Genomic DNA, 22835 nt, shown 5'->3' with positions numbered 1-22835 from the left:
ATGTCTCCCAGAGCACCACTGCTGAATATATGCAAATTAACCATTGTACCCTTAGAAGCTAAACACACCTCCAGAACCGCTGGAATGCAATGATGTGTCAGCTTGTTAAATTGTACAGAGCCATAATAATCCAACATGCATACAGACTGTTTCGGATTGTTTGATCCTCATCAGTGCATGGCATGGATTAATCTGGCTCTATGGAGTAGGGCTTGTAAACCGAGAGGTACAGACTAACCAGCAAGCTCATGGTGACCCAGAACTCATTGGAGTGTGTAAGGGACTACAATGGTCCTAAAAGCCCCCTTACTAAGATGTTAAGAAAAACAAAAATTTGCTTTCCTAAAACAGAAAGTTTTAGGAAAGCAAATTTTTGTTTTTCTTAACATCTTAGTAAGGGGGCTTTTAGGACCATTGTAGTCCCTTACACACTCCAATGAGTTCTGGGTCACCATGAGCTTGCTGGTTAGTCTGTACCTCTCGGTTTACAAGCCCTACTCCATAGAGCCAGATTAATCCATGCCATGCACTGATGAGGATCAAACAATCCGAAACAGTCTGTATGCATGTTGGATTATTATGGCTCTGTACAATTTAACAAGCTGACACATCATTGCATTCCAGCGGTTCTGGAGGTGTGTTTAGCTTCTAAGGGTACAATGGTTAATTTGCATATATTCAGCAGTGGTGCTCTGGGAGACATCTCGAGCTCACTCCAACCTGAATTATCGCAAATTCTTTCTGTTTTAGGAAAGCAAATTTTTGTTTTTCTTAACATCTTAGTAAGGGGGCTTTTAGGACCATTGTAGTCCCTTACACACTCCAATGAGTTCTGGGTCACCATGAGCTTGCTGGTTAGTCTGTACCTCTCGGTTTACAAGCCCTACTCCATAGAGCCAGATTAATCCATGCCATGCACTGATGAGGATCAAACAATCCGAAACAGTCTGTATGCATGTTGGATTATTATGGCTCTGTACAATTTAACAAGCTGACACATCATTGCATTCCAGCGGTTCTGGAGGTGTGTTTAGCTTCTAAGGGTACAATGGTTAATTTGCATATATTCAGCAGTGGTGCTCTGGGAGACATCTCGAGCTCACTCCAACCTGAATTATCGCAAATTCTTTCTGTTTTAGGAAAGCAAATTTTTGTTTTTCTTAACATCTTAGTAAGGGGGCTTTTAGGACCATTGTAGTCCCTTACACACTCCAATGAGTTCTGGGTCACCATGAGCTTGCTGGTTAGTCTGTACCTCTCGGTTTACAAGCCCTACTCCATAGAGCCAGATTAATCCATGCCATGCACTGATGAGGATCAAACAATCCGAAACAGTCTGTATGCATGTTGGATTATTATGGCTCTGTACAATTTAACAAGCTGACACATCATTGCATTCCAGCGGTTCTGGAGGTGTGTTTAGCTTCTAAGGGTACAATGGTTAATTTGCATATATTCAGCAGTGGTGCTCTGGGAGACATCTCGAGCTCACTCCAACCTGAATTATCGCAAATTCTTTCTGTTTTAGGAAAGCAAATTTTTGTTTTTCTTAACATCTTAGTAAGGGGGCTTTTAGGACCATTGTAGTCCCTTACACACTCCAATGAGTTCTGGGTCACCATGAGCTTGCTGGTTAGTCTGTACCTCTCGGTTTACAAGCCCTACTCCATAGAGCCAGATTAATCCATGCCATGCACTGATGAGGATCAAACAATCCGAAACAGTCTGTATGCATGTTGGATTATTATGGCTCTGTACAATTTAACAAGCTGACACATCATTGCATTCCAGCGGTTCTGGAGGTGTGTTTAGCTTCTAAGGGTACAATGGTTAATTTGCATATATTCAGCAGTGGTGCTCTGGGAGACATCTCGAGCTCACTCCAACCTGAATTATCGCAAATTCTTTCTGTTTTAGGAAAGCAAATTTTTGTTTTTCTTAACATCTTAGTAAGGGGGCTTTTAGGACCATTGTAGTCCCTTACACACTCCAATGAGTTCTGGGTCACCATGAGCTTGCTGGTTAGTCTGTACCTCTCGGTTTACAAGCCCTACTCCATAGAGCCAGATTAATCCATGCCATGCACTGATGAGGATCAAACAATCCGAAACAGTCTGTATGCATGTTGGATTATTATGGCTCTGTACAATTTAACAAGCTGACACATCATTGCATTCCAGCGGTTCTGGAGGTGTGTTTAGCTTCTAAGGGTACAATGGTTAATTTGCATATATTCAGCAGTGGTGCTCTGGGAGACATCTCGAGCTCACTCCAACCTGAATTATCGCAAATTCTTTCTGTTTTAGGAAAGCAAATTTTTGTTTTTCTTAACATCTTAGTAAGGGGGCTTTTAGGACCATTGTAGTCCCTTACACACTCCAATGAGTTCTGGGTCACCATGAGCTTGCTGGTTAGTCTGTACCTCTCGGTTTACAAGCCCTACTCCATAGAGCCAGATTAATCCATGCCATGCACTGATGAGGATCAAACAATCCGAAACAGTCTGTATGCATGTTGGATTATTATGGCTCTGTACAATTTAACAAGCTGACACATCATTGCATTCCAGCGGTTCTGGAGGTGTGTTTAGCTTCTAAGGGTACAATGGTTAATTTGCATATATTCAGCAGTGGTGCTCTGGGAGACATCTCGAGCTCACTCCAACCTGAATTATCGCAAATTCTTTCTGTTTTAGGAAAGCAAATTTTTGTTTTTCTTAATCTCTAAGCCAAGAGAGTTGCTATACATCTTCTAATAGTACGGTTTTGTGTTTGCCTCTTTGTTGTTGTGTATGCTGTCATAAAGAATTTTTAAAAAAGTGGAATATCACACATTATAAACTTACCGTAATCTTACTATATTATAAATAAAAGACTAGATAACGTAAGGTAATTTTTGGCCTGGACATTTCATCTACAGCAGCATATCACCCTTGGGTGTAGGTTGCTTTGGCAGCAACAAGCAGGGCTGTGGAGTCGATACAAAAATCCTCCGACTCTTAACTCCTCTGTTTAGAAAATATCCAACTCCAGCTACCCAAAATGGCTCAGACTCCTCGACTCTGACTCCTTAGTCTAATACCTGGCTGAGGATTTGGTACAAAAATCATCTGACTCCCGACTCCGCAGTTTATGAAACCACCGATTCCAGGTCCCCAAAATTGCTCCAACTCTGGCAACAAGCAAGCAGTTTTTGAGTACTTGGAGTCAGATTCGAGAAAAATACTCAGACTCCTAATAAATGTAAAGAGAAAATATGATAAAATGTTCTTTCTCAGATAATAGTCATCATAAATAACATGTATCGGTATACAGTGATAGCGGTACTTAGTCCACAAAAATTAAAATAAGTCAGTCAAAAAACAAGTTATTTGTGCTGCTGCAATAAAGCAGTCACCATATTTTTTTAAGTCAGATATACATATCTGATTGTGACTGTACATCTGATGTGTACAAGAAATCTTTTATATATTATAAATAACACCTCTGCTGTAAGAATAAAGCCTGACGTGTAGTTGTGTCACTAATGGGGCTGGGCAATGCGATGCAAATCATTATGTGTTGCAGGTTTATGTTCATGAAATTAATTAAAGCGGACCTAAACTCAGAACTGCCTCTCTGCTCTGCAAGATAATCAACAGCATAATAACCTTTAAAGAAAAACAGTTCTTTGTTATAGCGGATTCAAATCCTGCAATAAATCTTTTGTCTACTTCCTGCTTTCATAGAAGCAGACATTGTTAACATCCTGTGTTTACCAATTAGCTCTCTGCCATGGCAGGCAGCTGACACAGCTGTGGGATCAAATTACAACTTGTTCTTAGTCACAGATGAGGGGAAATTAGACAGGCTAAACTCTCTAGATACATAGAGGGTGCATTTATAAATGTTTTCCCTCTTGCCTGTGCAAGAGTACAGTTCCACTTTAATTTGATATATTGGGGTTTGGTGACTGCAAATTAAGTTGCACAGCAGTACTATACTCTACATATGCATTCCCAGCAGGCATACATAGAAAAAAGGGTGCAGGGATTAAATATGCGATATTCTACCCAGGGCTGTGGAGTCGGTACAAAAATCTTCCGACTCCAACTCCACAGTTTATGAAAGCATCAACTCCGGGTACTCAAAATGGCTCAGACTCCTCGACTCCGACTCCTTAGTCTAATACTTACCAGGGCTGTGGATTTTGTACAAAAATCGCCTGACTCCGACTCCTCAGTTTATGAAATCACTGACTCCGACTCCAGGTACCCAAAATTGCTCTGACTCCGACTCCTCAACTCCGACTCCACAGCCCTGATTCTACCACTGAATTCTGATGGCAAAATATACCGTGTTTGTCACCGTATAAGACGCACTTTTTCTCCCCAAAAAAATGGGGAGAAAAAGTCCCTGCGTCTTATACGGCAAAGGCAGGGAATCCCCGACTTAATAACGCCCGCCGATACGAACCGCCGACCCACCGCCATGTTGGGGATTCCCTGCCTGCCTTCCCCGTGCCTGCCCGAGTCTCCTGGCCCCCCTTGTGGAGTGTCAATAGCGGAGGCAACTTACCTTTTGGCAGGCTCCCGCGCTGATCCTAGATCATTGCGCTGCCCCCGCTACCCTCCTCTGCCTCCCCCCTGCTTATCTGCCCCCCCCCCCCTCCCCGGGTGTAGGAATAAGTATCGGTAGCTTACCTCAGCTCTGCGCCCACGATGACTGCAGACATCCATCTTCCAGGCACTTCTCGCTCTAGTGACCGCCTTTGAACTGCGCGTCATCAGTTCAAGCCGGTCACTAGAGCGAGAAGTGCCTGAAAGACGGATGTCTGCAGTCATCGCGGGCGCACTGTGGAGGTAAGCTACCGATACTTATTCCTACACCCGGGGGGGCCAGATAAGCAGGGGGGAGGCAGAGGAGGCTAGCGGGGGGCAGCGCAATGATCTAGGATCAGCGTAGGAGCCTGCCAAAGGTAAGTTGCCGCCGCTATTGACACTTCCATCCGGGGGGGGGCCAGGAGACGCGGGAGGGTGGAAGACTGGGGGGGGGGAAAGAGGACATATGGGGGGCACAGGATGACATATGGGCGGCACAGGAGCACACATATGGGGGCACATTAGGGCACACGGGACACATGGGGGGCACAGGAGCACACATGAGGACACACAGGAGGACACATGGGGGGGCACAGAAGTACACATGGGGGGCACATGAGGACACATGGGGGGCACAGAAGGACACATGGGGGGCACATGAGGAAACAGGACACATGGGGGGCACAGAAGGACACATGGGGGGCACATTAGGACACACAGGAGGACACATGGGAGGCACAGAAGGACACATGGGGGCACAGGAGGACACATGGGGGCACATGAGGACACACAGAAGGACACATGAGGATATGGGGGGCACAGGAGCACACATGAGGACACACAGAAGGACATGTACAAGACGCTCCTGGAATATGGACGTACCAGGTTTAGTAATTTTTTTCCCCCTGGTTTTTGCCCTCTAAACCTGGGTGCGTCTTATATTCCGGAGCGTCTTACACGGCGCGAAATACGGTAGGTAAACTTTACTGATATTTTACTATGGATAAACCTAACCCTGCTCTCACACAGAACCCTCCCTTTATTAATGCCTACCGCAAAGCTGCATTATGTGACAAACACGTACATTTCAGCGGCCAGAGGTGCCCAATTACCGGCAAGCATTTTAAATATACGCGTCCACGATTCTATTTACCTACTTTGGATCACTACTGCTAATCAGGCACCTCCAGGTGCTGAAATTTACCTTGTTTTCCACGTGTTTTCTGCAAAGAACTAGTGACTGAATAGTATATTGGTTAAGTGCTCTGCCTTTGACGTGGGAGAATAGGGTTCAAATCCTGGCTAGGGTCACTACCTATTCAGTAAGAAGTCCTTAGGCAAGGCTTCTTAAAGTGGATCCGAGGTGAACTTTTACACATTGCATAATTGTGTTCCTTTCCTATTGCTATAGGGCATTCCTCAAGCCAAATACTTTTTTGTTTTTGTTTTAATACTCTTAATTCCATATAAACTAAAAAAGCCACTCCCACAGGTTTTCAGAGAGCCTTGGCAGTAGCAAGGGCTCATGGGAGCTCAGTCTTGGCAGGAGGAGGGGGAGGTGTTACTAGCCACTGATTTCAGAGGCAGAGGGGAGGAGGGAGGAGGAGAGGGGATTAGGCTGATGGCTCAAGATACAGATAAGCGTGCCTCTGTGTAATGTTTACAAACAACATGGCTGCTGTCATTGTATCACAGGAATAAATAATCATATTCTATTAAAACTGTTTGCAGCTAGATTTGCTGTGTAAACCATCTAAACTTTAGATAAGATATATAGACAAGTTACTTGTTCTAGTTAGTTTTTCATCTCGGATCCGCTTTAACACTGCAGGGTGGCCACTTGAGTGCCCCCTTAGTGGCTGCAGCTCTTTAACGCGTTGTGTCTAACTGGAGAAAAGCACTGTGCAAATGTTATAATAGGATTATAAGCAAGCGCCCGCCACTGTGCGGCCAAATTTCCTTTCTTTGCCGCTAAACATTGCTTTTATAATAAGCGCCTGTGGCAGTGTCATTTTTTCCAAAAGGGTTCTTGTGCCCTTTTTTCCTGCTTTGCCTCGCAGAACTGTTGTGAATCCACTGAGAATGTTGTGCACATTTAACACAGAAGTGTTGTCCATCAACTGTAGTGTTGTCCATCAACTGTAGTGTTGTCCATCAACTGTAGTGTTGTCCCTCAACTGTAGTGTTGTCCATCAACTGTAGTGTTGTCCATCAACTGTAGTGTTGTCCATCAACCGTGTATTATAGAAGAAGAATCCCTTCATTCTTTAGAAGAGTACCTGCACATCACGCTTAAATGGCCACTAACAATCCAATTTGTAATGGAAAATCGTTCGATCAGATAATTCTATCTATCACAACCAACAAGAAAATCCAAATTTTGGTTTGACAAAAATCCAATCGGGCGACTATATTTATAATCATTCGTAATCCATTGTGCCCATCATAATTTTTGCTAGAAATTGGACTGTTAGGCCCGGTTCACATTAGCGTTCGCTATCCGGATTTTCCGGATCTGATCCGGACCGCATACTGTACAAACGGAACGTACGTTCCGCATAGCAATGTAAAGTCTATGCGGACGTTCATACGCGTACGTACCGGAGCCGGATCGGATCCGGACTCTTTTCCAACATGCGCTATTTTTTTGGGTCTGGATCTCCGGCCCACGCACCCGGACCGGAGCCGGACCTGAGCCTGACGGCACCATCCGGAACACAGAAACCAATGGGAAACGGAAGGCACAGAACACACTGCCTACAAAAACCTGACGTTCTACCCCACTTCCTATGCGTATCCAAGCGGCCATTTCGGATGGGGACACATGGGCCACGCATGTCTGGAGTGGAGCAGCAGTGACAGACGTGCTGGAGCTGTTTGGCAGAATGTCGGAGGTGGAGGTGAGGCCTACAGCGGAGGAACCTGATTCTACAGGTGCACCTTCTGCTGACCCCAACATTTTTTTCTTAAAATTTCGCTATTTTTTGCCCACGGATCCGGATGGCAGCCTGATGCATACGGATCGGATCCGGATCGGAACCGTGCGGTTCTGATCAGGATCAGGTCAGGATCCGATCAGGATCCGGTCCGTTTACTTGCCAAAACGCAAGTGTGAATGGGGCCTTAGTTGCCACCTTTAGATTGCTTAGGGCTCAATTGGATGATCTTTTGTTTCTCTCTGCACCCTCTACTCAAGAACTAGTTTTGTTTCTATTTAACAGCTATATCCTAAATTTTGTTAGAAAATGCTATATCCTAAGTTAAAATTCTGATAAGCAAGAATAAAGTCTAACCTAGCTGACATCAGGACAAACTATTAAGAGTTAGTGGTTGCTTGTGCTTTATACTATTGATATTTTTGTTTAAGTAGGCCACAAGCCCAAACACTGAGGGCCCGTTTCCACTTGTGCGGTGCGAATGAGTCGCGGAAAACGTGAAATTTGCGGTAACATTCGTGGTAAAATTCGCATACGAAAACGCATGCAAATTTCCTATTAAATACATTGTATGCGAATCGCACATCGCAAGGCGGTGTGCAAATTCTGATGGCTCTGCCGTGCAGATTTTTCCTGCACACAAAACCGCACAGGATTTCTGACAAGTGGAAACAGGCCCATCCACTTGTATTGGTTATGCAAATCTGCATGCAGATTCGCACAAGTGGAAACGGGCCCTGAGGGCCCTTTTCCACTAGAAATCACTAGCGTTCACGCTGAACGCTAGCGATTGCTGAATCGCAAAGTGCAGGAAAGTTCCGGCGCTTGCGTTCACGATTTTGCTATGCACTGTAGTGCATAGCAAAATCGTGGCAAATATCGCTCCGCGGCGCAATCGCGTTTAAGGCAAAAACGAATCCCGGTAGTGGAAATGACTTACCGCGATTCCTGTGTTATTTAGCAAACCCTAGCGATTTTAATATCGCTAGCGGCTTGCGATTTTGCGATTCAGCTAGCGCAAACGCGCTAGTGGAAAAGGGCCCTGAGTGTTCTAGAAATACAGTTTTGGCTCTCAACTGAAGTGAGACAGCAAATGGTTGCATGTCATGTCTGTCTCGTGCACTTTGTAATTCCTAATGTATTATTATTCTATTAAATGAATGTACTTATTGTTTCCTAATTCACTTGTGTACGTTTGGATCAAGTTATTATTCAGAGCTTTCTTCAAAAGTACCCCTTGAATAAATATTTCAGAGAGCTTGCGTAATTTTGTTACTTTTAGCACTATTCACTCAACATTAAGGGTGCACTGACCATCAATGATACAATCTTAAATGTAAAATCTTACCAATTGTATTCAGTAGAAGGGTGAACTGAGTGAAATATATTTTAAATTAATGCATAAGGTAGTCCTAAATATTACATCGAAGTAATAAGATTGTACAATCAAGATTGTATCATTAATGGGCACCTTAATATGGCTTTGGCTATTAATGGCAGATAGATATGCCAACCTCCATCTGCCTACCTGCTGCTGCTATGATTAAAGAGACCACCCTGACTCTGTAAAAGCAGACTATCACCACCTTCCTCCATTTCCCTTCCCTCTTAAATACCAAGGGATGTTCCTCACTTGATAGATTTGAAGAAGTTACTCTGCAGTAGAAGTACTTATTTCCATTGAGCCCGAATTCTGGACACTAATGCGCATGAAATCCACATTGGATGTGTCAGCAGATTGATGGTCATTGGGCTGTTTCCAGCTAATTCTGGAAATTGCCCATGTTTGTGTCCAGGAAAAACAAATTGAAGCCTGCAGCAATTTTCCGGAATTACCTGTGGGTCCTTACATGGAGGAATAGAGCTCTCTCGTTACCCCCCCCCACCACCACCACCACCCACACACACACACGTTACAACCCACCACCACCATTGATGCGTTTCTCAGACACATGCATATGCATGGTCCAGAATGCCATATCGCACCTGGATCCTTCCACCCTTAGTGGAAATTAACCTTAAAATTCCTTCTGTAGCAGAAAATGGTGTATGGCTGAAGCGATTGTGCTCTCTAGTTATACAGTGGCCTGGGCAAATGAGAACCTTCGCAGAAATACTACATTTGGAGCCACATGGTGCTGTGGTATATCTTACTGATCACAATTTGTAACTGTCCCACCCATTTTCAGTCCTCTTCAATAGATATTTTTGTTTTTTCTATAGGCACAAGTTACCAACTTGGTAATCTCTTGACCTTTAGGTTAGTTTGAATGTTAAGTTGTATGAGAGTAGGACAAGTAACTAACCTTCTGCAACATAGTACTCCTGCTGTATAACACGTTGCAGTCAATCTCTCTTCCGATGCAAGTACCAGAGAAACAGGAAATAAGAGGAAATATGTGGCACAAAGAAAAACAGTAGTTTTAACTCTTCAGTACACTAGGTTTTGAATATAGTTCCACTTTAAATCATGGTGAAATGGATAGCAGGGCACTATTTGCATAGTGTGCATGTTCTCCCCATTTGTACTTGAATTTTCCCTAGGAACTCTGGTGTCCCTTAACCTCATACTAATGAGTTAATTGCCCCGCTCCTCCACCCACCACCCAACAATTGTATTTAACCTATGTTTAAGGAAGTTAAATCATAACTCTAGTATAGATTACTATTGCTGAGGAGTATGAGTAATTTTTGTGTACTGTACTTGGGGGCTGAGTCTGAGTTGGTAGTTTCATAAACTGGGAAGTTGGAGTCGGATGACTTTTGTATCAACTCCAAAGATTACATTGTATTCTCCTTTAATGGACAGTTAGTGACATGACTATGCACTTTTAGAGTACTGTAAAAGATGTCATAGCCATAGAAATGCACAATATTAATCATAATTGCTTATTGTAACAGAAATGCAGTTTTATTGTGTTGGTGAAGTAATTGAAACACATTTTACACTTCAATAATGGTAACTATCTTGAGTTGTAAGTGCATTGCCTGTATCTGAGATGTCCTTTTCATGGAACTTGGAGCAGAACTGCTGTTTAGAAAGCACTGTGGTTTCTATGGTTGAAGTACAATTGCTAGATACATCATTATAGTCAAAAATGGCACATGGTTTATATGCTTGATTTCATACGTGTCATAACAAACATTGCAGTCTGGCAGAAGACAAAAGATCCAGTGGTCTGGGGCACTGTGTTTTACAAACCATAACATCTCATTAATCAGAGTTGAAAAAGGTACATGTTACTATTCATGTTGCTATAGGAACAGTGTATTGCTTGTAGCTATTGACTGTGCTTCTATATTGAAGCAGAATAGTGGTTTCTTTTCCTCATAACAGTTATTTGCCACCTAATGCAATTGTTTTCATAGATCTTGCCACATATTTTATCTGATTTTTAAAGGGTTGAACACCATATCAAAAAGCCTTGCCTGGTACACTGTGTGAGTATTTTTATTTGATTGATATGCACTAAGCATAATATTACTAACACCTGTCTAATATTGTGTACTCCTTGTGCCACCCGTTGAGTGAACTCCAAAAGACCTCTAAAGGTGTCCTGCGGTTTCTGGCAACAGGAAGTTAGCAGCAGTCCCTTTAAAGTGTACTTGAGATGGTATGAAATTAAAGACATACCTGGGGCGTCCTCCAGCCCCCTTAGGCCTGATTGCTCCCTCAAAGTCCTCATTAGCCTCCTCGTTCACCCGCAACTGGCCCCCGAAAAATCCTCCAGTTGGGGCCAGATGCCGTCCGGCCAGGCGCGCTCCCCCATCTCGCTTCCGTAGCTGGGAGCGTTCTGCGCCTGTGCATTACTACTGCACAAGCACAGAACGCCATGAGAGTGCGCGTGGCCGGGCAGGAGTTTCTGGGGCCAAATGAGGAGGCAGAGGAGAATGACGTGGGAGTGATAAGCCTGGAGGGGGTTGGGGGAAGCCCCATGTTCGTATACTTTTTTTTTTTTTTTCTATTTCATCCCATCTCAGGTTCTTTTGCAAGTGCTTTCTCCATAGATCAGACCTGTTTTTCCAGCACATGCCAAAGATACTTGATCGATTGAGATCTGGGGAGTTTGAAGGTCAAAGAAGAAATGAATAACCATACCAGGCAACATTCTTCTAGTGCCCCATGGTCCAGTTTTGCTATTCACATGCCCATTGTAGGCTCTGTGGGTGGTGGACAGCATGAGCACTCTCGTCTGGGGTTACCCAGCCCTATATGCAGCAAGCTATTAGTTTGTTGTATGTTTTCAAAGAAATTACAGTACATTTGCTGTCTGTTCTACTCTGCCTTTTGAAAGTTGCCATTGTAATAAGAATACCATAATCCTTCCACTCTTCAGTGGAATTAAAGTGGCTGATCAAGGTACTTTAAAAGACATGTTGCAGTTGGTTGGCTTATTTTTATCACGTAGTGCTAACAACCCTTAGGTAAATTATTTAATACGCCAGCTTAGGTTTGCATTTCTTTCAACCAGATAGATGTTCTCTCATCAGTTCTTAAAGTAAAATTGAAGTTAGAGTGATATGGGGGCTTCTATGTTTATTTCCTTTTAAGCAATACCAGTTGCCTGGCTATTCTGCTGATCCTCTGCCCCTATTACTTTTAGCTATAGACCCTAAACATGCATGCAGCAGATCAGGTGTTTCTGACCTTATTGTCAGATCTGACAAGATCAGCTGCATGCAGCCTCCATTTTCTTGTCACTTCAGTTGTCCTTTTAAAGTGCTGCAAAGTTGCTGCAAGGTTTTCCCTCAAAAATAGCAGTCCACTTAGAGCTAAGTTTAATGTGCAAGAAGCTCGCAGTGACGTCAGCGGGAGCGAGGATGCGTGGCCAGGGCTGCGCAGACACAGTTGATTGCGACATTAAAGTTGATTGCGACAAAAAACAGAAGCGAGCTACTACGGGGACCGGAGGATCATAGAGTACTGGCACAGGGAACAGGACGTCTGCGGGGGGCCAGTAGAAGCCCCAGGTAAGTTCAACTCATTTTTTTTTAAGTTACAGTACTCCTTTAAAGACTATCTCCAGTGTACGGTAAATGGCAGAGCCTGTCATATCAGGCTCTGTGTTAATACTGCACAATTGGGGGAGGGGGGTGATGTCTCAAGGTTAATTACTTGCGTGATCAGCAATAATCTGGACAAAGGTGATGCTCTGCCCCCTCCTTGAGAAAGCAGTTGTGGCCAGGTTTCTGAAGCCTGCCGAAGCTCTTCGAGAACCTCCGCCTGCAGTGGCGAAGATGGGGTGTCCAGAGCCTCGGCATAAATGTGAAAATCCCCTACCACGGCCGCATTTCCAAGGTAGGGGCAGAGCGATAATCTGTATGAATGAAAGATCAGGAAAGTAATTAAGCCCCAGTCCTGTTCCTGCATCATTAAGGGCTCGTTCACACTGGAGGCGCTTTTGTAGTCTTTTTAAGCGCTGGCGATTTTTCAAAATCACCCTGAATGCGCTTGTGCAATGATTCTCTATGAGAGAGTTCAAATCTGAACAGTTTGTTTCCGATCCGCTCAGAAAAGCGCTACATGGGCCATTTTTGAGGCGATTTTGCCTCAATGGAAGGTATAGGAAAAAAACGCGGAAAGCTCACAAAATCGGTGCAGCGATTGCGTTCGCGTTTTTAAGAATAAATATATTGTAATTATTCTTTTCCGGGTCAAAGCGTTCACTTCCTGACTGACGTAATGGAATCACTCTGCAAAAGTGTTTCCAAAAACGCTCACCAAAACCGCCCAACTCACAGAAATCGCCGGGAAGAGGTAAAGAAAACTGTCCAAAACCGCCAAACGCAACCGCGATTGTAACGCAATGTGAACGAGGCCTCAGACAGACTGGCAGGACAGGCTCAGTCTTGTATACTTCAAGTACTCTAAGTAAATGCTCACAAGGAATTGGTTCTGTTGATAACCAATGATTATTCTTGCTTTGGTAACTCAGGTCTAATCTCCTGACAGTCTCTCAAATACTTCTTGCAGTTGCACCACAATGTGATTTTATCTTAGATTTTTTTCAGTTTCTGAGGCCTGTGCTACACAGTGGAACTGGCAGTGCAAAATATTGTATTTCTTGTAGGCATTTTCTGTAACTGTAGAATGCTGATTTTGTTAGAAATAATGAGATTAATCTCTTGATCTTGAACAATGAAAATCACCCATGTAGCCCTAGCCTAAATGAGTGTGTTGCACCAGATTTGAGAACTGATAGTAATGATAAGACTTTCTGACATTTTCACTAGTTTGCAGTTATGAACAACGGTTATGAACAATTTTTATGTAAAGTGGGGAGTCGCCATTCTTTCATTTTTGGAGATACCTCTTTCTGCCTGTGATGAGAAGATTGTAAGCTTCTTCAGTCAATGGTTACTGTGGACGATTCTGTGTACAGGTAATCTGTAAAGAGATGTATACTTTATACTATAAAAACAATTTGTACAACACTGATTCTTATGTTTGTTTGTTTTTTTCATCAATTGTTTTGAAATATAAGTGGTGTAGAGTCCAGAAAGGACACTGGCACCCTGATGCAATAACGAGTGTTTCATTTTCACAGTTTTCTTTTCAGTGATCAAATAGAAAGTGTAATTAAGCTGATTGGTAAAAACAGGCAAAGTTATTTTTTCCCCCTCTTTATTGCATCAGGGAATTAGTGTTAAATTTAAGGTGTACGTGTAGGAAAAAAAAGTGCCCCAAATAGTTTCCTCTGTGGAGGGAGGCCTCTGGATAATCCAGAAACTTCCCAGTTCTGCTCCACCTCGCCGTTCCAGCGCTGGGCTCCCTGAACCTCCTCGTCAGTGGTTTGTTGACACAGAACAGCTTACACCTGCGGAGTAGCACAGAGATGCTTGGCTTTTTCCACCAAGCACGAGCTGTTCCATGCTGTCAAGCATCTGCGCAGGGCAGCCATGCTCCTCCATGTAAGCTAGCTCCCCTGTAAACTTTCAGAGGGACCCGGCAAGAAGCAGTGGACTGAAAGGTGAATGTGGGAATCCTCTGGAAGATCCAGAGGCTTCCCTTTACCGAGGTAGGTATCTACTCTTGCTTATTTGAATTTACAGCTTGTAATCATGCTGAGTAGATGCCTTACTGTGGAAGCAGAGCAGCCAGTTAGTGCAAAAGTACCCACATTACCTTATCACATGGGCCTTACGTCAAGTAAATGATCAATATGTGACTGACATACCAAAGATGTATTAGGGCCACTCTTCACGAACACCAGAGACATATATTATAAGACGATAAAAACGTTGAGGTTTTGCAGCAGCATACAAGTAATCTATACATAAAACATCGCTTTTAAAAGCAGTACAGGAAGACTTTTGACAAGGTTAATCAGATTATATAGACAACATAAATTGTACATCACGGTATATTGTCAAGTTATAAGCAGGCCTAGGTTGACTGAAACTGATCAGTTACTTGGGCACCACCGTGCACCAACCGATATTCCATCAGATAGCAGATGTCGGATGAAATTTCGTTTTAACCATTGCCACAGCTATTTTGATGCAGTACAGATTTATTGAACCATTGCTCAAAATGCTACATCTGCCTGGCCATTCACCATTTAATCTTGGTTGTTCGATCTTCCCATTTCCATGTAGTATGAGAGTTTGCCAAAACTGTCTTTTCAAAGTATTTTCTCATGCAGTAAATCTAGCCCCTAATGAGCATAAAACTTTGCACTTCGCTCATATCTTTTTTTAAGTGAATGACAAGGTAATCCGGAAAATACTTTAAAAATATAGATTTTAGAAAGGAGTCGTGTTGCTCTGAAACATTTAGTACATGTGGCGCTATGGAAGAAAAGTATCCCAACAGAATCAAGGCTGTAATTAAAGCAAAAGGTGGTTGCAAAAAGTGCTGAGAAAGGGGGGTCATCCTTTGAATCCATCAAAGTGATACTGTTTATTTACCTACTTATTTTTACTGAACTGTTGCTCTTGCATTGAGTAATGCACTTCATTCAGGCTGCAAAACAACAAAATGTAAATATTGTGAAGGGGTTGATGCTTTTGGATATCCACTGTATATGTTCTGTGTAATGTTAGTGACTAATCCCCTGGTAAACTGTGATGTTCTCGCTCATGCAGAAAGAAGGGCTACCGTACATGCTGAGGACCAGATCTTCCTTTCTAAGCTGCAAAGCTTCTTGCAATGTTTTAAAACCTCCAAGAAACCTCTTAATCAGGAATGACATTCTCCAGATTGCATTTCATATACTTGGCACACACTACAGCTGCAGCTCCCAAGAAATAGTCAGAGGTGAAAGAATAGATACAGGATAAATAGATTTTAACCATTCTAACCGGATATACTAAAAGTCAGGGCCTGCTCTTTTAATAAAAACAGTCAGAGGATTTTAGTTGACATTTGAATTATGCTTCAATTCTCCAGCTGTCAGATCTGTACTGATGGAAAATAAATCAGCTAAAATATGTTTGTGGATAGATTGTAGCACCCCGAATCTCCTATAGACTATTATGTGTTTGCATTCTGCATTGGTGAGATTTTGTTGTGGAATAGGTTAAAGCAGAGGTTCTCAACGTGTGGTACGCGTACCCCAGGGGGTACTTCTGATGGTTCCAGGGGGTACTCGGGCTTGATATACTTAACTAAGAATAATCTATTTAGAGTTTTAGAAAATGATAAATCTTATTTAAACAACACCAAATTAGTATTTTAGTTAATTAAAAGCAAGAGTAAATGCTTAGAAATTGTTTCAAACCAATTATCATGTACTACAATTAAATATATATTTGTCAAGGGGTACTTGTGATAATGTCTACTATACTAGGGGGTACTTGGTGAGTACAGGATTACAAAAGGGGTACTTACCAATGAAATGTTGAGAAACACTGGGTTAAAGGACAACTGCTGCAAGAGTGCTATGGAGGCTGCCATATTTATTTCCTTTTAAGCAATACCAGTTATTCTGCTGATCATCTACCTCTAATATTTTACCCATAGACCCTGAACAAGCATGCAGCAGATCAGGAACTCTATTAAATACACTTTTTCTAGTTTTCTTGTAGGTGATATTTTCAAACGTTGCCAATAAAATGCCTTTTTATCCACCAGCAAGCAGGAAAATATTCAAAATAATTTTTGTATTACCTTTTCGTCTACTTTTTGGTACTTTTTTCCAATTGTAACATACTTAAAAGTTATTTTAAAAAGAAGTTGAAATATCTCCTAGGAGAAAACTCAGGAGAATAAGTTAATTGCATGTGGGCCCAGGGACCATAAGCAATTCACCTTTTCACCTGAGTTTTCTCCTAGGTGATATTTTCACAACTTGTAAATACAATGCCTTTTATATCACCAGCAAGCAAACAATTCATTTTGATAGTACTCTTTCACCTACTTTATGGTACTTTTTCCATTGCAGATTGCTAAAAAGTTGTTTTAACCAGTTCAGGACCATAGGCTTACATCCCCTAGTGACCAGGCTATTTTTTAAAATGTAGTGCAGTTCAGGACCATAGGCTTACATCCCCTAGTGACCAGGCTATTTTTTACAATGTAGTGCTCTGCAGCTTTATCAGTTCACTGCAGAGCCATAACACTGAGCACACAAGTGAATTATATGGGCTACAGTGTTCTCCCCAGGATTTTTTTCCAGCCGGGTGGCATGAAAAAGTAGCCGGGTGGGGCGGCACGGGGAAATTTGGTGGTGTGGAAAATAAAATATGCTCTAATTATGTCCCACACATGCGCCCATATGCAGGCTGGCAGCCACGTGGGGCATGTGTATGGATGATGGACGCAGCCTGGAGCTAGCGGTGCACACGGACAGGTAAAGTATAGGGGCGGCGGCACATTGCACATTAGGGGGGTAGGTGGCGGATGCGGATACTTACAGGCTTGACAGTAGTGTCCGTGTACGATGACAGACTGTCGGCTTAGCCTCGGGCGCTGGTCCCGCCTCTTACTACCACTGAGACTGTGAGTGCTCGAGTTCGCCGGGAAGCGCGAGATCTCGTGCACAGAGCTGTGCAGATTCAGGAGCATCGTGCGCGATAGCTGGCCGGTGATGGCAGCTGGGAACGCAGCCCGCCCGCCGGGCAGTAATTGATTTTACCAGGGCCGCCCACCTGTTTGATCCTGGGGAGAACACTGCATTGGTATATCTGTGGTTCAGGTATGCACACAGCATTGATGACATCTTTCTTATTTTGAACACATTGCTACAACAGCATGTCAGTGTCAGGAGTATCATCAAGCTGTGCATGTAGCTTCTCACAGCTCCACTGACTCATCTGCTGCTCCAGCCATGAGATCCATAGCAGCCTGGACCCCCCCCCCCCCCCCCCGAGTGACCCAGACATATTTGTAGTGCAACCCTGACCCCCGATTGCCCCCTCAGCCAAATGCCGGGCAGAATCGTGCTAACACAATCTCAGCTCAGTGAGTTGATGTGTTAATGTCCCCTTCCCCCGAGTTTTCAAACATCCTCCGGCAGAGCAGAGTAGCAGACAGAGTGTAGTCCTTATCAGCAGCGTGTCCGTCCCCCTCCTGCACATACGGGCTCTATTAGCAGAGAAGTTTTCACTCACCGCTCCTCGCCGTTCGGGTTCCCCTGCTTTGCCTGTCATTCCCCTGCTTTGCCTGTCATCGGCTCACATCTATGTCGCTATGCTGTGGCGCCTCGCCACCAGAGGGCATCATACATATGAGCCGGTGACAGGCAAGCAGGATAACCCGAACGGCGAGGAGCAGTGAGTGAAAACTTTTCTGCTAGAGCCTGTATGTGCAGGAGGGGGACGGACACGCTACGGATGACGACTATGCTACTCTGCAGCGCTGCTCTGTGCACATTCGGGAGCAGCGCTGGTTTTTGCTACTTAACCCAGTGCGATACCCGGCCACGTGCTGATGGGACCGCAGGCAGCCGGGCGGTAATTGATTTTACCTGGGCGGCGCGCCCACTTGATTGATCCTGGGGAGAACACTGGGCTACAACAGCAGAAGACCCCACCCCACCCATCTCCTCTACAAATGGGAAAAAGAGGCTATAATTTGCACGAGCTCACCAACATTGTAGCCAACCTATCCGGTGCTCTATACCATCTTGTCAATAATTTAAAATTAATTTCCTTAATTCTAGAACTAACTGGTGTAGCATGAGCCAAAATACATATTTTCCTTTTCACCCCATCATCTAAAGAGATGTCAGCGTCCTGCTCCCATCTACTCAAATATTTAGGAAATTCTCCCTCCCTCATTTTATTCAACTCTTTATATAAAATGATATCAGATGCATGGGAGGAGCCTCCTTCACAAACAATTTCTCAAATTCTGATAATTCAGTACAAATGTAAAGATTTCCCCCCTTCTCCGCCAAAAAGTGTTTTAATTGAGCATGTCTCCAAAAATCAAATGGAAATTGTCCATATTCCTAACACAACTGGATTAAAGTTTTAATTTCTCCATTATTCATACTATCTCTTAAGATTACACCTCCCTTCTCACCCCATGATCCAAAAAAACCCATTTCTTTCCCTGGCAGAAAAAAGGAGAATCCCCCCAAAGGAGTCCTCAAGGAAATTCCCACAGACCAGCCCCCTTTTTTATTAACATCCCACACCTTAAATACATTTTTAATCCAAGAGAGTGTCCATCTTGATAGATCTATAAATTTTCCCTGGAGCCAAAAAACTTTTGTCAAATCCAATCCAACCAATTCCATTTTAATGTCTACCCACTTCTTACCTCCACTCCCATACGTCCAATCGAAAAGTCTTAACATTTCACAAGCTCTATAATAAAGTTTCAGATCCGGAAGCCCTAACCCCACCTTTTCTTTAGGACATACCAAAATCTCATATGCTAATCTTGAGGGCTTATTCTGCCAAACAAACCTGATAAGGATTGATTTAATGCTGGGCATACACGGTTAGTTTTTGCGCCGGTATCGAATCGATAATGTAGGTAGTACAGCCTCGATAAATCAATTGGTAACATTATTCCCAATTTAATAGCCTCTTTCCTAAAAGGAAATTAAAATCTACTCTCTACCAATTTCACAACTCCTGGTGCCAATGACACATTCAGTGCTTCAGATTTAGTCATATTAATCTTGAAATTTGAAAAAATACTATATCTCTCAATTTCCTTGACCAAATTCGGCAAAGAAACCAGAGGTTCCGAGATATAAAATATCATCCGCAAAAGCCGATATCTTATGCTCCTCATCCCCAACTCTAACTCCATGTATACTCCCGGACCTTATAACTGTACATAAAAAGACTTCCAAAGTCAAAATAAAAATAACCGGTGACATGGGACACCCCTGTCTGGTTCCATTCGACAAGGAGAAGGCATCCGCCAGGGCACCATTCACTCTCACCCTTGCAGTTGGACTAGAGTACAGCGCACCCACCCACCCAATTTAACATGTTCTCTCCCAGTCCCACAAATCTTAAACCAGACATAATAAAATCCCAATTCACCCTGGCGAATGCCTTGAGATGGTCAGGAGATGAGCACAGCTAGGGATTGACTTAAAGAGAATCTGTATTGTTAAAATCGCACAATAGTAAACATACCAGTGTGTTAGGGGACATCTCCTATTCCCCTCTGTCACACTTTCGCCACTCCCCGCCGCATTAAAAGTAGTCAAAAACCGTTTTAAAAAGTTTGTTTGTAAGCCATGGAAAATACATCCATACACAAGAAGGCTGTATACAGCATTCCTTTTGAATCTCAAGAGATCATTTGTGTGTTTCTTTCCCCCTGCAGCTCTCACCCACTGAAGTTACAAGCTGATTGTTTCTTCCTGCAGACAGCTCTGCCCGATGTCTGTAATTCCTCAGCATGTGACTCCTTTCACAACAGAGGAGGATTTATCCAGCTTGTAAAAGATAAGAGAGCAGAGAAAAGCTGACTAATGTAAATAACACACACACTGGAGTGTGCATAGAGGGGGCCTCGAGGGGGGCGTGCATCACAGATCCACAACACTGAAGTTGGCAGCCTTCCAGACACAGGGTAACAAGTCCGACAGGGGAAAGATAAGCTGATTTATTACAGAGATGGTGATAGTAGAAAGTGCTGCAGTAAGCCAGAGCACATTAGAACAGGTTTAGGAACTTGTAGGATGGTAGAAAACAGGATGAAATTTTTGTTACAGAGTCTCTTTAAAAAAACGGGACTGCAGCAAAATAATAAACAAGGATAGTGGCACTAATAGAACAACACTCCTTGATGTTGCAGACAAGCAGCCCGGTAATGCCTGAGAGGAATACCAGAGTTTAAGTGCCATCAATGTATGTAATCCAGAAACTAGTAAATGGGCAGAGAGAACAATTCATTTGAATGCCACTCAGTGCGGTTTTCATTTTCAAATCATAAAAAATAGCTACCCGTCCTAAATAGGCCAAACAGGCAGAGGAATGAATCTACATTTGGAAAATCACTGGCCTTTGCAATACTGTTTGACGTAGTTTTCATTCAAACTGCATTAACACTTACAATAAAAAAATAGCTGTGGTATATGGGTTATTTTAAATGGAAACATTTTTATTCAGTGCCATTTTACTTTAAATGTCTCTCAACACTGTCAGAAATGCTTTTTGTTTTGATGTAATGTGTTTTTATACAAAGGCTGCCGTTTGAACAAGTGTTCTGATGGTTTCATCAATCTACCTTGTTTATAGACGGTAGGAGTGTGTAAGCTTGCAGATTGCACCCTCTGTGCTGTTTACTGTGACATGCTAGCTCGTCCAGCAATGCAATAACTAACTGAAATGAGAAAGAAAGAGGTTTGGATGCTTTGGAAATCAGGAACATAAACATTCAGAAGTGGTTTAGTGCTGTGATAAATATTAAACTTACCTGTATGGGTTAACAGCTGATTTGAGGACTCTGTGCTGAACCTCTTATGCCTTGCTTTTCTGTTTTCCAATGCAAATTTTAAAGCAAGCTTTAAATACAAATGTAACCTAAATGAATCTCAAATAGTCAGTTTGGTAATATCATCAATTATACATCATAAAGTCTAAGTTTCACTTCATAAACATCAAACAATCGTTTTAAAGTGTACTCGAGGTGGATTAGGGGAAAATATATATATATATATATATATATATATATATATATATATATATATATTTACTAGGAAGAGGGGAGCCTCTAGATCCTGCAGAGCCTTCCTGTGACCTTCTTGCCCCCAGCATTGCCACGCGCAGTACCCCGATGCATATCCAACAACACCTCGCCAGATATGTTATCTCAGCTGCACTCTGAGCATACAAGCACAGGTCCTATTGCGCTGTGCAGTGCGCCAGAGGCACTCATCCACAGCCCTTAGCTACTGCGTAGATGCAGCCAAAGTCGTGTAGACGTTGGGAAGCTGCGTTCATGCACAAAGGTGCATGGCTACAAACCTCCAGAAGGTCCCAGCCAGCAGAACACCGGAAGCCTCTAGAGATACCGGAGACTTCCCTCTTCCTACGTAAGTATCTCTATTGTGTTGCAGTCCACCTCGGGTTGTCTTAAGAAGATCTATCTGGGCAAGTAGAAAATTATAATTATTTAGTCGGGCCATCTTTTGTTTGCGATCACATATGCAGTCAATCACAGTTTTGGTTGTTGAGATAAATTCATTGAATTGATTGTTTCAGGCAGGGAACACACTTGCCTTTCAGTTTTCTGCACGTGTTTTTCTGCGTACGTTTTCTGCACACCAAGTGTGTTTCTTTGCAGAAAAAATACAGCAGCTGATGTAATTGATACAGAAAACGGACAAAATGTGCAGAATGTCCGTTTTTTTTCTGCGCGCGAAAAAACACATTGAGGCCTAGTGCACACCAGAGCGGTTCGGCTGCGTTTTGCGATCCGCTTGCGGCTGCGGATACACTTGGGTAATGTATTTCAATGGACTGGTGCACACCAGAGCGGGAGGCGTTTTGCAGAAACGCATACTCCCGGGGTGAAGCATTTTTTGGATTGTGAATGCGTTTCTGCCTCAATGTTAAGTATAGGAAAAACGCAAACCGCTCTGAAAAACGGCAGTTCAGAGCAGTTTTGCAGGCGTTTTTGTTACAGAAGCTGTTCAGTAACAGCTTTACTGTAACAATATCAGAAATCTACTACACCAAAAACGCTTCCCAAAACCGCAAGATGCTAGCTGAAACGCTACAGAAAAATAAGAAAAAGCGTTTCAAAATCTGCTAGCATTTTGCGGATCTGCTAGCGGTTTTTGGTGTGCACCAGGCCTGAGTGTGAACTAGTCCATTGATTAACATGAGTTCTCAGTTTTTCTGCGCAAAAAGGCGTACGAAAACTGTCAAGTGTGTTCCCTGCCTGAAAAATCGCACCA

The 22835-nt window shown here is 43.1% G+C and overlaps 1 protein-coding gene and 1 long non-coding RNA gene across 4 annotated transcripts in view; one reads left to right on the top strand and one right to left on the bottom strand.

Moving 5' to 3' along the window:
• NR3C1 (nuclear receptor subfamily 3 group C member 1) overlaps window positions 1-22835 on the top strand; it is a 237102-nt gene that overhangs the window by 108980 nt on the left and 105287 nt on the right. The window lies entirely within an intron of this gene.
• On the bottom strand, window positions 13835-21404 carry LOC137564114 (uncharacterized). Its single transcript, XR_011030523.1, has 3 exons — window positions 21350-21404; window positions 21161-21256; window positions 13835-13903 (listed from the first exon to the last, which is right to left on the bottom strand). It is a non-coding gene; the product is annotated as an uncharacterized lncRNA (long non-coding RNA).

This window comes from Hyperolius riggenbachi, chromosome 3 (genome assembly GCF_040937935.1).
Source record: "Hyperolius riggenbachi isolate aHypRig1 chromosome 3, aHypRig1.pri, whole genome shotgun sequence".
In the NCBI taxonomy this organism is placed as follows: Eukaryota; Metazoa; Chordata; class Amphibia; order Anura; family Hyperoliidae; genus Hyperolius; species Hyperolius riggenbachi.
Note: the sequence above shows the minus strand (reverse complement) of the source record. Positions and strands in the feature narration are given on the sequence as shown.